The following is a 14666-nucleotide window of genomic DNA, read 5'->3' as shown; positions in this document are numbered from 1 at the left end:
TCCTGCCTCGGCCTCCCAAGTAGCTGGGACTACACGCACCCACCACCACGCTCGGCTAATTTTTTGTGTTTTTAGTAGAGATGGGGTTTCACTGTGTTAGCCAGGATGGTCTCAATCTTCTGACCTCATGATCCGCCCACCTTGGCCTCCCAAAGTGCTAGGATTACAGGTGTGAGCCATCAAGCCCAGCCCAAAATTAATTTTTCTCTTACAAAACAAAACAACCAGGCTGGGTTGTTCAGGTGATGCTGCTATAAACAGATACAGTTTCAGCCAGGCGCGGTGGCACATGCCTGTAATCCCATCACTTTGGGAGGCCGAGGCAGATGGATCACTTGAGGTCAGGAGTTCAAGACCAGCCTGGCTAATGTGGCAAAACTCCGTCTCTACTAAAAAATACAAAAATTAGCGGGCGTGGTGGTGGACACCTGTAATCCCAGTTACTCGGGAGGCTGAGGCAGGGAGAATTGCTTGAACCCAGGAGGCGGAGGTTGCAATGAGTCAAGATGATGCCACTGGGCCACAGAGCAAGACTCTGTCAAAAAAAAAAAAAAAAAAAAAAAAAAAAAAAAAAAGCCAGGTACGGTTTCCCTGTTGCTCTCCATCCCCTAAGGTGTCATTATTTGCTTAATCAAGGCTGGGTTGCTCACTCTGGGAAAGGAGGAAGAACCAACACTCCAGATAAGGAGCTTAAATCTGGAGGTGACCCAGAAAATGTTCACATCACTTCCTTTCAATATTTGGTTAGTCCACACTTAACCACATGGTCACATCCAGCTGCACATGAGGCTAGGAAATGTAGCCTCTAGCTGGGCAACTGTGCCCAGGAAGAGGGGAGGAATTTGGAGGAACAAGTAGCCATCTGCTACAGAGATTCTTTTTAATTAAAAAAAATTACAACATAAAAGAATTATATCACAATCCCATCATAGAACTACTGACATTTTTCTATTGTTCTTTCCACACTTGATACATGTGTGTTCCATGTATTTTTACAAAGTTGTAAAAATAGTGTGTATGCAATTTTACATTCTACCAGAAATCATACAGTATAATGAAAATAACATTAGGTTCAAACAATGATATGCTATTTTTTTACCCATGACATTGGCAAGATCTTTTAAAAAACCACAATAACCAATGTTGGAGAGATCATGGGGAAACAGCCACTCAAATGTTACTAATGAGAGTGTACATATGTGTAATTTCACTTGGAGGGCAATTTGGTGATATATTTAAAAGTTTTGGCCAGGTTTGGTGGTGTGCACCTGTATCCCCAGCTACACGGGGAGGCTAAAGTGGAGGATGGTTTGAGCCCAGGAGTTTGAGGCTACAGTGAGCTATGATCACCCCATTGCACTCCAGCCTGGGCGATAGAGGGAGACCCTGTCTCATTTAAAAAAAAAAAAAAAAAAAAAAGTTTTACAATTTAACCTAAGGGGAAAAATTTAGAGATGTGGGTACAGATTTGTATAAAGGCTAGTTGTCAAAGCCTTACTTATGCTAAAAAGTAGAACTAACCTAAATATCCAACAGGGATTGTTTAAATGAATTATGATTCAACCATCCACAGAGATTAGAATCATGCTCTTGAAGAACACTGACGATGTAAAAATTCTGCTAACATATTAAGTGAGCACATTACAAAATGGAATGTATGTTCTGATAATTTTTGGTAAAAACTATCCATAGCTATAAAGAGGACTAGAAGAATATTCACCCAAATGTCAACAGTGGTTCTTCTGTGTGAGTGCTATTGACAGTGGTTTTTACTTCCTTATTTACTCCTTTTGGTATTTTTCAAATATTTGGCAATAGACATGTATTAGTTTTATGATAAAGGGATTATTTAAGACACTGAACTAGACATACAGAATCTTAACACATTAGAAATGATCCTCAAACTCCCTCATGTTCCAAATGGGGAAACTGAGGCCCAGAGTGGGTGAGCGACTTGCTAAAGTAACACAACTAGTTAGAACTGAGATTTGAACTGAGGTAGTTTGTCTCCAAGGCTGGTGTTCTTATCACTAGATAACTAAAACAAACAAACAAACAAAAAAACTCTTTTTTTTTCTTTTTCTTTTTGTAGTCAGTGTTCTACTGAACAAAAAGAACTTTTCTAAAAACAGCTTGACTCCTGGCAGCTTAGTCAGTGTTGAGATACACAAAAAACAAGTGTCTGCAAGTCCTTGGAGAACTTAAAACAAAACAACTTAAAACACACACACACACACACTCACACACACACACACACACACACACACACCAAATTTCTGGTACATCCAGTGCTTATAAAGAAATATACATTGGGAAAACAAACATTCACACTGATAGAAACAGGATGTGAGTGCCTCATTCATTCATTCAAAAAATATTTGTTGCGCACCTACTGCATGCTGTTTTTAACACCCTAGATCCTGGTAATCAATGGTAAGCAGACATGATTCTCACTCTTCTGGTGGCTTACAGTATTTAAATTCTCCTAATGTTCGTTGGACATCTATTATACACTTCACATATTTTTAAAGTTTTTTTCAGTATAGAGATGGGGTCTCACTATGTTGCCCACGCTGGTCTCAAATTCCTGGGCTCAAGTGATCCTCCTGCCTTGGCCTCCCAAAGTGCTGGGATTACAGGCATGAGCCACCACACCTGGCCAATGCTATACATTTTTATGAACCTTTGTCATTGTGCTATACCAATAATGTTAACCTCCACGTAATGAGTTATAATTTAGCTACTAAGCATTGTAACTAGGCACTATTTCTAATCTTACAACAGCCCTATGAGATAGGTACCATTAATTCTGTTTCACAGATGAGAGAACTAGAATCACAGATATTAAGTGGATTTCCCATGGTTACACAGACTAAGTGACAGATCTGTTTTCTAAAGCTCATCTCACTGCCCTTAAACATAGGGTCCTCTTCCCACAACTGTAGCCTCAACCTCGAGCACCCACTCATTACAGAGGTTGAATAAAAGGCTAGGACTTAGTGAATTTAGACTTTTTCAGACTTATTGAACTTACTGAGATAGAGCCCAGGAATCTGCTATTCTTTATTTATTTATTTATTTTGAGACAGAGTCTCTCTCTGTCACCAGGCTGGAGTGCAGTGGCGGATCTCGGCTCACTGCAACCTCCACTTCCCGGGTTCAAGCGATTCTCCTGCCTCAGCCTCCTGAGTAGCTGGGATTACAGGCACGTGCCACCATGCCCAGCTAATTTTTGTATTTTTAGTAGAGACGGGGTTTCACTATGTTGGCCAGGATGGTCTCGATCTCTTGACCTCATGATCTGCCTGCTTCGGCCTCCCAAAGTGCTGGGATTACAGGTGTGAGCCACTGCGCCCGGCCGAATCTGCCATTCTTAATAAGATCACTCTATAACTTGTATCTGTGCTAAAGTTCAGGGGCCACTGCCCTTATCTGTCACCTGGATTCCTACAATTCAATCTCCCATTAGAGAATGTATCCCAGGTCTCAGGTGGGATGTACCAATCCTCAAATTCCACTAGGGAACAGTATAGGCCAATATGTCTAGAGAAGTGGCACATTGTTGAAGACTGTGGAATCAATCACTGATGACATTCATTCATCACCGGACCAGCAGCGAGGGCTTGTTGGCTGCCAGGCACTGGGCTGAGCAAAGGCGGATGATCTCTTTAATGCTATTTACAAACTAGGAAAACTGCTTTGGGGCCAGGCGCAGTGGCTCACGTCTATAATCCCAGCACTTTGGGAGGCCGAGGTGGGTGGATCACCTGAAGTCAGGAGTTTGAGATGAGCCTGGCCAACATAGTGAGACCCCATCTCTATACTGAAAAAACTTTTAAAAAATGTATAATGTATGGTAGATGTCCAACAAACATTAGCAGAATTTAAATACTGTAAACACCAGAAGAGTGAGAATCATGTCTGTTTACCATTAATTACCAGGATCTAGTGTGTTGAAAACAGCATGTAGCAGATGTGCAACAAATATTTTTTGAATGAATGAATCAATGAAGCACTCATATCCTGTTTCTATCAATGAGCGGAGATTGTGCCACTGCACTCCAGCCTGGACAACAGAGTGAGACTCTATCAGAAAGAAAAGAAAGGGAAGGGAAGGGGAGGGGAGGGGAGGGGAGGGGAGGGGAGGGAAAAAGAAGGAAAGAAAGCAGGCTGCTGTGGAGTAATGTGGTATGTTGAAAAGCAGGGTCATGGTGTTTTGCAGTTTCTCCCATCAAAAGGTAGATCTATTTCCTCACCCCTTGATTCTGGACTTGCTTTGACCAAGAGAACGTGGTAGAAGTGACTTGCCGAGTTCCGGAGCCTAGACCTCGAGGTCTCACTGCTTCTCCCTTTGCTTTCTTGGGAGGCTTCTGGCATTGAGTTCAGAAGCCTAGGTTGAAAGACCATGCAGAGAAGCCCAGCTATCCCAGCTGACGCCCCAGCCTTGTGGATAAAGCTGTCTTAGCCCACATATTCCTGGACCAGCCACCAGTGATTGTAAGCTGCCTGGTGAGCCCAGCAGACCCAGTCAACCCACCAAATTGTGAAAAATAACAAATCATTATTTTAAGCCACTAAGTTTCAGAGTAGATTATTACACAGCAATAGATAACTGACAGACGTGGCAATGCACAGGGGATTTTTTAAATTAATCTAGCAGTTCTTTAACTGAGTGTCTGCTTTGTACCAAGTATTGTATTATCCCATGTGTTGGAGAACTGTGCCTTGTGGAACAAGATGGAAGAAGCCCCAAGCCTCAGATGGGCGAAGACGTGCAATCAATTAGTAAATGGATAGATATATGGGACAGTATAATCCCATATGGAGATAAGTGCTGTGAAGAAAAACAAAATATGGAGTTCAAGAATGATTGAGGGTGGAGATCAGGTTCTTATAGATAGAGTGGTCATGGAAATCTTCTCTACAAAGGTGAAATTTGAGGATAGCTCTGAGTACTGAGAAGTAGCAAAACCTGTGAAGATCCAGGAGAAACACTTCCATTTCAGGCAAATGGAACAATAGGTAAAAAACTCCAAAGCGGTAAACATCTTAGTATACTCAGAGTACAGCCTGGAGGCCAGTGGGATTTGTTGAATGCAATGTTAAATGCAAATTAATACAAATTTGTTAAATGCAACTGTCAAATGCAAATTAATATAGTTTAACTTGTTAGGCCGAGCACGATGGCTCTTGCCTGTAATCCCAGCACTTTGGGAGGCCGAGGAGGGCGGATCACGAGGTCAGGAGTTCGAGACCAGCCTGACCAACGTGGTGAAATCTCGTCTCTACTAACAATACAAAAATTAGCCAAGCGTGGTGGTGCGCATCTGTAGTCCCAGCTACTCAGGAGGCTGAGGCAAGAGAGTCGCCTGAACCCGGGAGGTGGAGGTTGCAGTGAGCCAAGATAGTGCCACTGCACTCCAGACTGGGTGACAGAGTGAGACTTCATCGCCAAAAAAAAAAAAAAAAAAAAAAAAAAGGTTAACTTGTTAAACTGGTGCAAGATATCATTTTAACTTATTTAGGATTCCCTATACTTCAATTTTCTTAACGCTAAGAACAGGGTCATGTCAGCCACTCACATTCACTGAATGCTAACTCGAATGAATATTATTCTAAAGTATTTGTCAAAATATGTTTAAAAGTTCTTTCTTTTTCTGGCTTTTGAATCAGTAAACTATTTTACACTTCTCTGAAGCTCTTGTTGCCTTTAGTGTTATGATGCTCAGAACCTAATTTTCAGATCTAGACTACCTCATCAAAGAATACTAATTGATTTTACAGAGTAAACAGGCAGCTTACGGAATGGGAGAAAATATTTGCAAACTATACATCTGACAAAGGTCTAATATCCAGAATGTACAAAAAAACTTAAATAAATGTGCAAGCAAAAAATAACCCCATTAAAAAATGGGCAAAGAATATGAACAGACACTTTTCAAAAGAAGACATACATGTGGCCAACAGGCACATGAAAAAATGCTCAGTATCACTGATTGTTAGAGAAATGCAAATCAAAACCACAGCAAGATACCATGTCACACAGGTCAGAATGGCTATTACTAAAAAGTCAAGGCCAGGCGCAGTGGCTCACGCTTGTGATCCCAGCACTTTGGGAGGCCGAGGCAGGTGGATTACCTGAGGTCAGGAGTTCCAGACCAGCCTGGCCAAAGTGGTGAAACCCTGTCTCTACTAAAAATACAAAAATTAGCTGGGCGGGATGGCGGGCGCCTGTAATCCCAGCTACTGGGGAGGCTGAGGCAGGAGAATTGCTTGAACCTGGGAGGCAGAGGTTGCAGTGAGCTGACATAATGCCATTGCACTCAAGCCTGGGTGACAAGAGCAAAACGCTGTCTTAAAAAAAAAAAAAAAAAAAAAAAAAGTCAAAAAATAACAGATGCTAGCCAGGTTGCAGAGAAAAGGAAGCACTTACACACTGCTGGTGGGAGTGCAAATTAGTTCAACCACTGTGGAAAGCAGTGTGGCAATTCCTCAAGGAACTAAAACCACAGCTAGCATTTGACCTGGCAGTCCCACAGCTGGATAGATATCTAAAGGAATATAAATTGTTCTGCCATAAAGATAAATGCACATGTATGTTCATTACATCACTATTCATAATGGCAAATACATGGAATCAACCTAAATACCCATCAGTGGCAGATTGGGTACAGAAAATGTGGTACATATAGACCATAGAATACTATGCAGTCATAAAAAAGAACAAGATCAGCTGGGCATGGTGGCTCACCCCTGTAATCTTGGCACTTTGGGATGCCAAGGCGGATGGATTCCTGAAGTCAGGAGTTCAGGATCAGCCTGGCCAACATAATGAAACCCTGTCTCTACTAAAAATACAAAAATTATCCGGGCGTGGTGGTGCGCACCTGTAATCCCAGCTACTCAGGAGGCTGAGGCAGGAGAATTGCTTAAACCCAGGAGGCAGTGAGCCGAGATTGCACCACTGCACTCCAGCCTGGGCGACCGAGCGAGACTCCATCTCAAAAAAAAGAAGCAGCCGCCTCTGGGGTGACAGAATTCTGTCTGCAATGATTTCTATACTCACGGGCAAGGAGGGAAGTGCCGGCAGCCTGGGTTAAGGGCTGATGGAGGCGGTAGAGAGAGACTACAGGCCAGGAAGGTCGCTGTTGCTCACCCACGTGTTGTCTTGGGACAATCACTACCTACATCCTACTTCTTCCCTTTAGAAACCATCAGCATAGCCAGGCCACATGGATCAGCCTTCCAGGAAAGCAACATGCCCTAATAAGGAGAAAAGTTAAGTGAAATTAAGAGATTATTTCCCAGAAAGACGCCTCCTATCACTGCTGGCTGTTTAGTACAAATTTAAGGGCAAATCCCTGACCAGAGGATAACTCTCACCTAGAAAGATGTGATTAGACCAGAGGGATCAAGAGGGGTTTTGGACAGGTGTGGTGGCTCACGCCTGTAATCCCAACATTTTGGGAGGCTGAGGTGGGAGGCTCATTTGAGGCTAGGACTTGAGACCAGCCTAGGCAACACAGTGAGACCCTATCTCTACAAAATAAAATAAAATAATTAGCCTGGTGTGGTGGCGCACACCTGTGGTCCTAACTACTCGGGTGGCTGAGGTGGGAGGATTGCTTGAACCCAGGAGTTAAGGGTAGCAGTGTGCTGTGATCACACCATTGCACTCTGGCCTGGACGACAGAGACTCTATCTCTTAAAAAAAAAAAACTGGGGGGCACTCTGTGACCAGGGCTTATCTCCTCTCTCCTTAAACCCAGAGGGAGAGACAGACTGGTCCTCAGTCCTTCCCCTAGAAGTTGCCATGCAGAGTGGCTGATAACTTCAAGGGAACAGGAGCTCATTGATCAAACTAATTAGCCACCTGAGGAGTACAAACACAGTAAAAAGAGGACGACGAACATCTACCATCTGAAGCAAAATTATTGGAATAGACCAACCAAGAACATGCGTGGTAAATAAACTTAGGAAAATAAAGATAAAGCAAGAACAAGAAATCATTCTGTACCACTTTAATGAAGTATACTTAACATACAGTAAACTACACATATTTAAAACATTCAATTTGATGAGCTTTGACATAAGTATACACCTGTCAAACCATCACTATAATCAAGATAATGAACATCTCAATCACCCCTAAAGCTTCCTTGTACCCTCTATCTTAGCCTGTTCAGGCTGTTATTAACAGAATATTATAGACTGGGTGGTTTATAAACAACAGAAATGTATTTATTTATTTATTTATATTTTATTTTATTTTTTGAGACAGAGTGTCATTCTGTCACTCAGGCTGGAATACAGTGGCGTGATCTCGGCTCGCTGCAACCTCTGCCTCTCGGGTTCAAGCAATTCTTGTGCCTCAGCCTCCCAAGTTGCTGGGATTACAGGCACCCACTACCACTCCCAGTTAACTTTTTTTTTTTTTTTTTTAAGTAGAGACGGGGTTTCACCATGTTGGCCAGGCTGGTCTTGAACTGCTGACCTCAGGCCATTTGCCCACCTCGGCTTCCCAAAGTGCTGAGATGACAGGCGTGAGGCACTGCACCCAGCCAACAACAGAGATTTGTTTCTCACAGTTCTGGAGGCTGGAAGACCTTGATCAAGATGTCTGGTAAGGGTCAGCTTCTTCATAGACACCTGTCTTCTCACAGTAACCTCCCAGGCAGAAGAGGGAACAGACTCACTGAGTCTCTTTTATGAGGACACTAATCCTATTCATGGAGGCTCCGCCCTTACCACCTAATCACCTCCTGAAGGGCCACTTCCTAATACCATCACCTTGAAGGTTAAGATTTCAATATATGAATTGTGGGGGGACACAAACTCAGACCATAGCACCTTCGTGGTCATCCTTTCCTCCAGCTCCATCCCAGATAACCATTGATCTGCTTTCTGTCACTGGAGATTAATTTTATAGATAGAATTTTGTATAAATAGAAGCATATGGTGTGCATTCTTTTTATCAGGCTTATTTTACTCAGCATCATAATTCTGAGGTTCACTCATATCATTGCATATATTGATAATTTTTCCTTTGATTGTTGATTAGTATTTCATTGAACAAATAGATCTCAATTATACATCCATTTATCTGTTAATACATATTTGGGGGTGTTTCCAGTTTGGGGGCTATTACAAATGAAGCTGCTATAAATATCTAGGTACAAATCTTTGTGTTGATGTATGGGTTTGTTTGTTTGTTTGTTTTGAGACAGGGTCTCACTCTGTTGCCCAGGATGGAGTACAGTGACACAATCTCGGCTCACTGAAACCTCCTGAGTAAGTGGGATTACAAGTGCGTGCCACCACTCCTGGCTAATTTTTGTATTTTTAGTAGAGATGGGTTTGTACCATGTTGGGCAGGCTGTGTGTTGATGTATGTTTCTATTTCTTTTGGATAAAAAAAAAGCTGAGAATGGAATGGCTGTGTCATATGGTAGGTGTCTATTAAACTTTAAGAAACTGCCACGTCTTTTTCCAAAGTGGTTGTGTCATTTTTCATTCCTGTTAGCAGTGTATGAGATCCCCAGTTGCTCCACGTCTTCTCTAGTACTTGGTTTGGTTGGTTTTTTAAATTTTAGCCATTCTATTTAGATGTTTCCCTGTTTACTAACGATGTTAAGCATCTTCTTAAGTTCTTATTCATGTATCTTCTTCTTTTTTTTTTTTTTTTGAAACGGAGTTTTGCTCTTGTTGCCTGGGCTGGCGTGCAATGGTGTGATCTCGGCTCACCGCAACCTCCATCTCCCAGGTTCAAGCGATTCTCCTGCCTCAGTCTCCCGAGTAGCTGGGACTACAGGCATGTGCCACTACGCCCAGCTAATTTTTTTGTATTTTTAGTAGAGATGAGTTTCATCATTTTGACCAGGCTGGTCTCAAACTTCTGACCTCAGGTAATCCACCTGCCTCAGCCTCCCAAAGTGCTGGAATTACAGGCATGAGCCATCACGCGTGGCCCTGCCTCTTTCAATTTATGGATTCTTCCTCCACCCCTTTCATTTCCTTACAATGTATCTGTTGAAAAACCCAGGCCATTTACTGCAGTTTCTTGCAGTCTGGATTTTGCTGATTTTATACTCCTGTTGCAGTTCAACATTTCTCTCTATCCTTGGCATTTCCTGCAAGTTGGTACCTAGGTTCAGAGAATGGTTCAAAACCACGTTTGGTCCTTTTGGCAAGACTACCAAGGGTATTTGGCATGACTATAGGAGACACATTATGATTCGTTTTTTCTTTGAGATCTTAGGAGTGGCTGATGCTCAATGCCTATCTATTTATTCAGAGGAGTTGCAAACTAGTTATATTCTATCTTTTTCCCATTTAGAGTTGGAATACTTTTATTAAGAGGAATTTTTCCTCATCAACTATTTGGATACCCAAATAATATTTGCTTTTTATTTAAAGTTTAACAAGTTTAATGGAATGTTTTAATGTTGGTCCCTCAGGGTGTATATTCTGTTGGTATACTTTCAATTTTAGTTTCAACCTTTTTTCAATTTCTGAAATGTTTTCTTGAATTATATCTTTTGGCATTTGTTCTGTTCCTCCCTTGCTTGGTTTTCTTCTTTTGGAACTCCTATTACCTGTATGTTTCATCTTTGCTGCTTTCAATATTTGTCAGTTTCCCTCAAATCTTGTTTATCTCTTCATTTCCTTTTTATTTAAACATATTTTTTCTTTTTCACTGTCTTTTATCTCTTAAGTCATTATCTGTTTATCTGTTATTATTATTATTTTTTTCTTGAGATGAGGTCTCACTCTGTTGTCCAGCCTGGAGTCACTGGCTCAACCATGGCTCACTGCAGCCTGGACCTCCCAGGCTCAAGTGATCTTTCCACCTCAGCTTCCTGAGTAGCTGGGGTTATAGGCACATGCCACCATCCCCAGCTAATTTTTTTTGTTTGTTTGTAGAGATGGGGTTTCACCATGTTGCTCAGGCTGGTCTTGAACTCTTGGGCTCAAGTGATCAGCCTGCCTCGGCCTCCCAAAGTGCTGGGATTACAGGTGTGAGCCACCATGCCCAGGCTGATGTATTTGTTTTTAAGTAAGTTAGTCTTGGTCTGTTTTATGGTGTGTTTTCATTGTCTGTAAGGATGTTAATCTGCTCCCTCTTTGCATTTTTTTTCTTAACAACTGTGTACAGAATTTAATCTTGATACTTTTATATTATTTTTATGTAAAATTTGTTTTCCTGACTTTTTGGAATGAGTGTTCAGGCAAGCTTTTCAATCTTCTTAGAGCAGCCCCTCTTCTCTTGTTTATGTGTGGAGTTCAAACATATTGCAACCTGCTTTCTGGATTTTCCTGCCTCTGTTTTTAATCCTTTCTTGAGTCTCGGCCATCTTCTACTTTCCTCTCTTGTCGCTGTCCTGCTCCCAGGAGTTTTAGCCCCAGTTTTCCCTGGTGTGGGGCCTTGTCTTAAAAGAGAGCCAATCAGCCTCAACTGTTTATAAGGGCTACAGTGCTCCAGCCCTTTCAGGCGTTCTTGCCTTAGGTCCTTGTTCTCATCCACTGTTGGAGAGGACAGCGCCTCTCCCAGCTTCAGCTGATGTTTTCAGATTGGCAGCCCAACTGTCCATTGATCACCTGTTACCTATTTTGGATTCTCCTGTTCTCAGGCCTCTCATATACTATCTCTTTTCCTTCTTTCATTTTCCTCTTACAAAAATGTTCTTGTGGCAATAGGCATTTTGCCTCAACCACTTGTATTCAGGGGCTCATGAGGTTACCTTGTACCTAGCTTTGTTGAAAGTACTGTTTGGGTCCTTGGTTTTGCTATTCAGTTGCTGGTTTTTTGTTTGTTTTTTGAGACGAAGTTGCCCAGGATGGAGTGCAGTGGCCTAATCTCAGCTCACTGCAACCTCCGCCCCCTGGGTTAAAGCGATTCTCCTGCCTCAGCCTCCCAAGTAGCTGGGACTATAGGTGCACGCCACCACGCCCGGCTAATTTTTGTATTTTTAGTAGAGATGGGGTTTCACCATGTTGGCCAGGCTGGTCTTGAACTCCTGACCTCAGGTGATCCACCTGCCTCAGCCTCCCAAAGTGCTGGGATTACAAGCATGAGCCACTACACCCAGCAGACGTGCATGTATCTTTATGGTAGAACGATTTATATTCCTTTGGGCATATACCCAGTAGTGGGATTGCTGGGTTGAATGGCAGTTCTGGTTTTTAAGCTCTTTGAGGAATCACCACACTGCTTTCCACAATGGTTGAACTAATTTACACTCCCTTTACACTCCCACCAACAGTGTATATGTATCCCTTTTCTCCACCTCTCCCAAGTTTTTTTTTTTTTTAGACGACAAACTGTCACTGTGTTGCCCAGGCAAGAGTGCAGTGGCATGATCTCGGCTCACTGTAACCTCCGCCTCTCGGGTTCAAGCTATTCTTCTAACTCAGCCTCCTGAGTAACGAGGATTACAGGCGCCCACCACCACGTCCGGCTTTTTCGTATTTTTAATAGAGATGGGTTTTCACCATGTTGGCCAGGCTGGTGTCAAACTCCTATCCTCAGGTGATCCACCCACCTCTGCCTCTCAAAGTGTTGGGATTAAAGCATGAGCCACCTGGCCTGGCCAACTTTTTTTTTTTTTTTGAAACGGAGTCCTGCTTTGTCACCCAGGCTGCAGTGCAGTAGCATAATCATGGCTCACTGCAACCTATGCCTTCCCGGCTCAAGCAATTTTCCCATCTTAGCCTCCCGAATGGCTGGGACTATGTGCGCATGTCGCCACGTCCGGCTAATTTTTGTATTTTCTGTAGAGATGCAGTTTCACCATGTTACCCAGGCTGGTCTCCAACTCCTGGGCTCAAGCAATCCACCAGCCTCAGACTCCCAAAGTCCTGAGATTACAGGTGTGAGTCACCACACCTGGCCATGTTGTTTTTTGACTTTTTAATAATAGCTATTCTGACTGGTGTGGTTTTGATTTGCATTTCTCTAATGATCAGTGATATTGAGCTTTAATATGCTTTTTTTGGACACAGGTATGTCTTCTTTTGAAAAGTGTTCATGTCCTTTGCCCACTTTTTAATGTTTTTTTTTTTTTTTTTTCTGTAGATTTGCTTAGGATCCTTATAGATGCTGAATATTAGACCTTTGTCAGATACATAGTATGCAAATATTTTCTCCCATTCTGTAGATTGTCTATTTACTCTGTTGACAGTTCCTTCTGCTGCCTACTGATGTCTTGACATGACACGCCCTGTGATAACTGGAAATAAAGTAGAAGGCAAGTACAGTATTAGAACACATTCAGGCCGGGTGTGGTGGCTCACTCCTGTAATGCCAACACTTTGGGAGGCCGAGGTGGGCGGATCACCTGAGGTCAGGAGTTTGAGACCACCCTGGCCAACATGGTGAAACCCCATCTCTACTAAAAATAAGAATTAGCTGGGCATGGTGGTGTGCGCCTGTAATCCCAGCTACCTGGGAGGCTGAGGCAGGAGAATTGCTTGAACCTGGGAGGCAGAGGTCATGCCACTGCACTCCAGCCTGGGCAACAAGAACAAAACTCAGTCTCAGAATGTGCAGTAACCTTAAGTGCAAGAAAGTCCTTGGTATAATTAAATGTCTTCAACAGCAACAGAATCTGGCTCTCATCACCAGATGCAACTCCCAAACTTTCCACTAGGTGGCAGAACAGGCTAGATAATAGCTGGGGTTCTCACCCTTAGGGAGCATGGCCAACAGCTGTGGGTCTCCAGCCCCAAAGTTTGATTCATTAGGTCTGGGTGCGGCCTGATAATTAGCATTCCTAACAAGCTTCCAGGTGATACTGATGTTTCCAGGTGATACTGGTGGAAAGTTTCCAGGTAATGCTGGAAGGAAAGTACATTTTGTGAACACTGGATTACAGAAATGTAGACCAACCCAAGGCCCGTTCACCCATCAAGCCATTCATCCCTTCCTCCAGTTTACTTTGTAGTTCTAGGTGATGTAAGCGCAAAGGATGAGACATGGTTCTTGTTCTCAAGACATAGTCGGGTGAGGGAGAAGAGGAAAACTAAAAAAGCAACTCTTAATTACTTCCACCTCTCCATTTCTTCCAACACACAGACTTCCTAAGTGTTGTTTTGCTGTTCGTCTGTCAAATACAGTTTAAGCCTTATGCCCTTAGAGTCTGCATGATGAACCAGTGCAAGAGCTGCCCTACATGGCTAGACCTGCCGAACGACAGTCTCAGGAACGTGTGCTGTCCTATGACAAGTTTCCGACGGAAAATCTCTGAACTTACAGAGGCTGAGATATAAAAGCACACCTGACACCCCCGAGTCTGCACTGAGTAAAAATAAAACACAGGATTACTATGTTCTTCGAATCTGTGCTTGGTTGCTTTCCAAAATGAATTCATTTTAAACTTCAATATATATTATGGTTAATTTGGGGAAAAAATCTTTTGACTCATGATTGTCCATATTTTCCTTTAAATAGTATTGTTGACTAGCTCTAATCTTTGGTACTGGATCTTACTAGATCTACTTTTTGCATAATTTGTGATGTACCATATAAACCAATAGTATGTAAACAGATTGTGTATAGGTTCACTTGACACAAATCCTTTCTATGTAATCAAAGAACACTTCAACGCATGTCTTGGGTTGAACTATTATTTCTAAATCAGTGATAACTAGATTAGTGAAATTTTATT

The 14666-nt window shown here is 42.5% G+C and overlaps 1 long non-coding RNA gene across 1 annotated transcript in view; it reads left to right on the top strand.

The window, feature by feature from the left end:
* LOC114672733 (uncharacterized) overlaps nt 1-14241 on the top strand; it is a 42662-nt gene extending 28421 nt beyond the window's left edge. Inside the window, exon 2 of the long non-coding RNA XR_003723149.2 lies at nt 14075-14241. This is a non-coding gene — a long non-coding RNA (uncharacterized LOC114672733). The remainder of the gene's footprint in view (nt 1-14074) is intronic.
* Nucleotides 14242-14666: the final 425 nt, after the last annotated feature.

This window comes from Macaca mulatta, chromosome 15, assembly GCF_049350105.2.
Source record: "Macaca mulatta isolate MMU2019108-1 chromosome 15, T2T-MMU8v2.0, whole genome shotgun sequence".
Lineage (NCBI taxonomy): Eukaryota > Metazoa > Chordata > Mammalia > Primates > Cercopithecidae > Macaca > Macaca mulatta.
The sequence above is the reverse complement of the archived record's forward strand: the minus strand, read 5'-3'. Positions and strand labels throughout refer to the sequence as shown.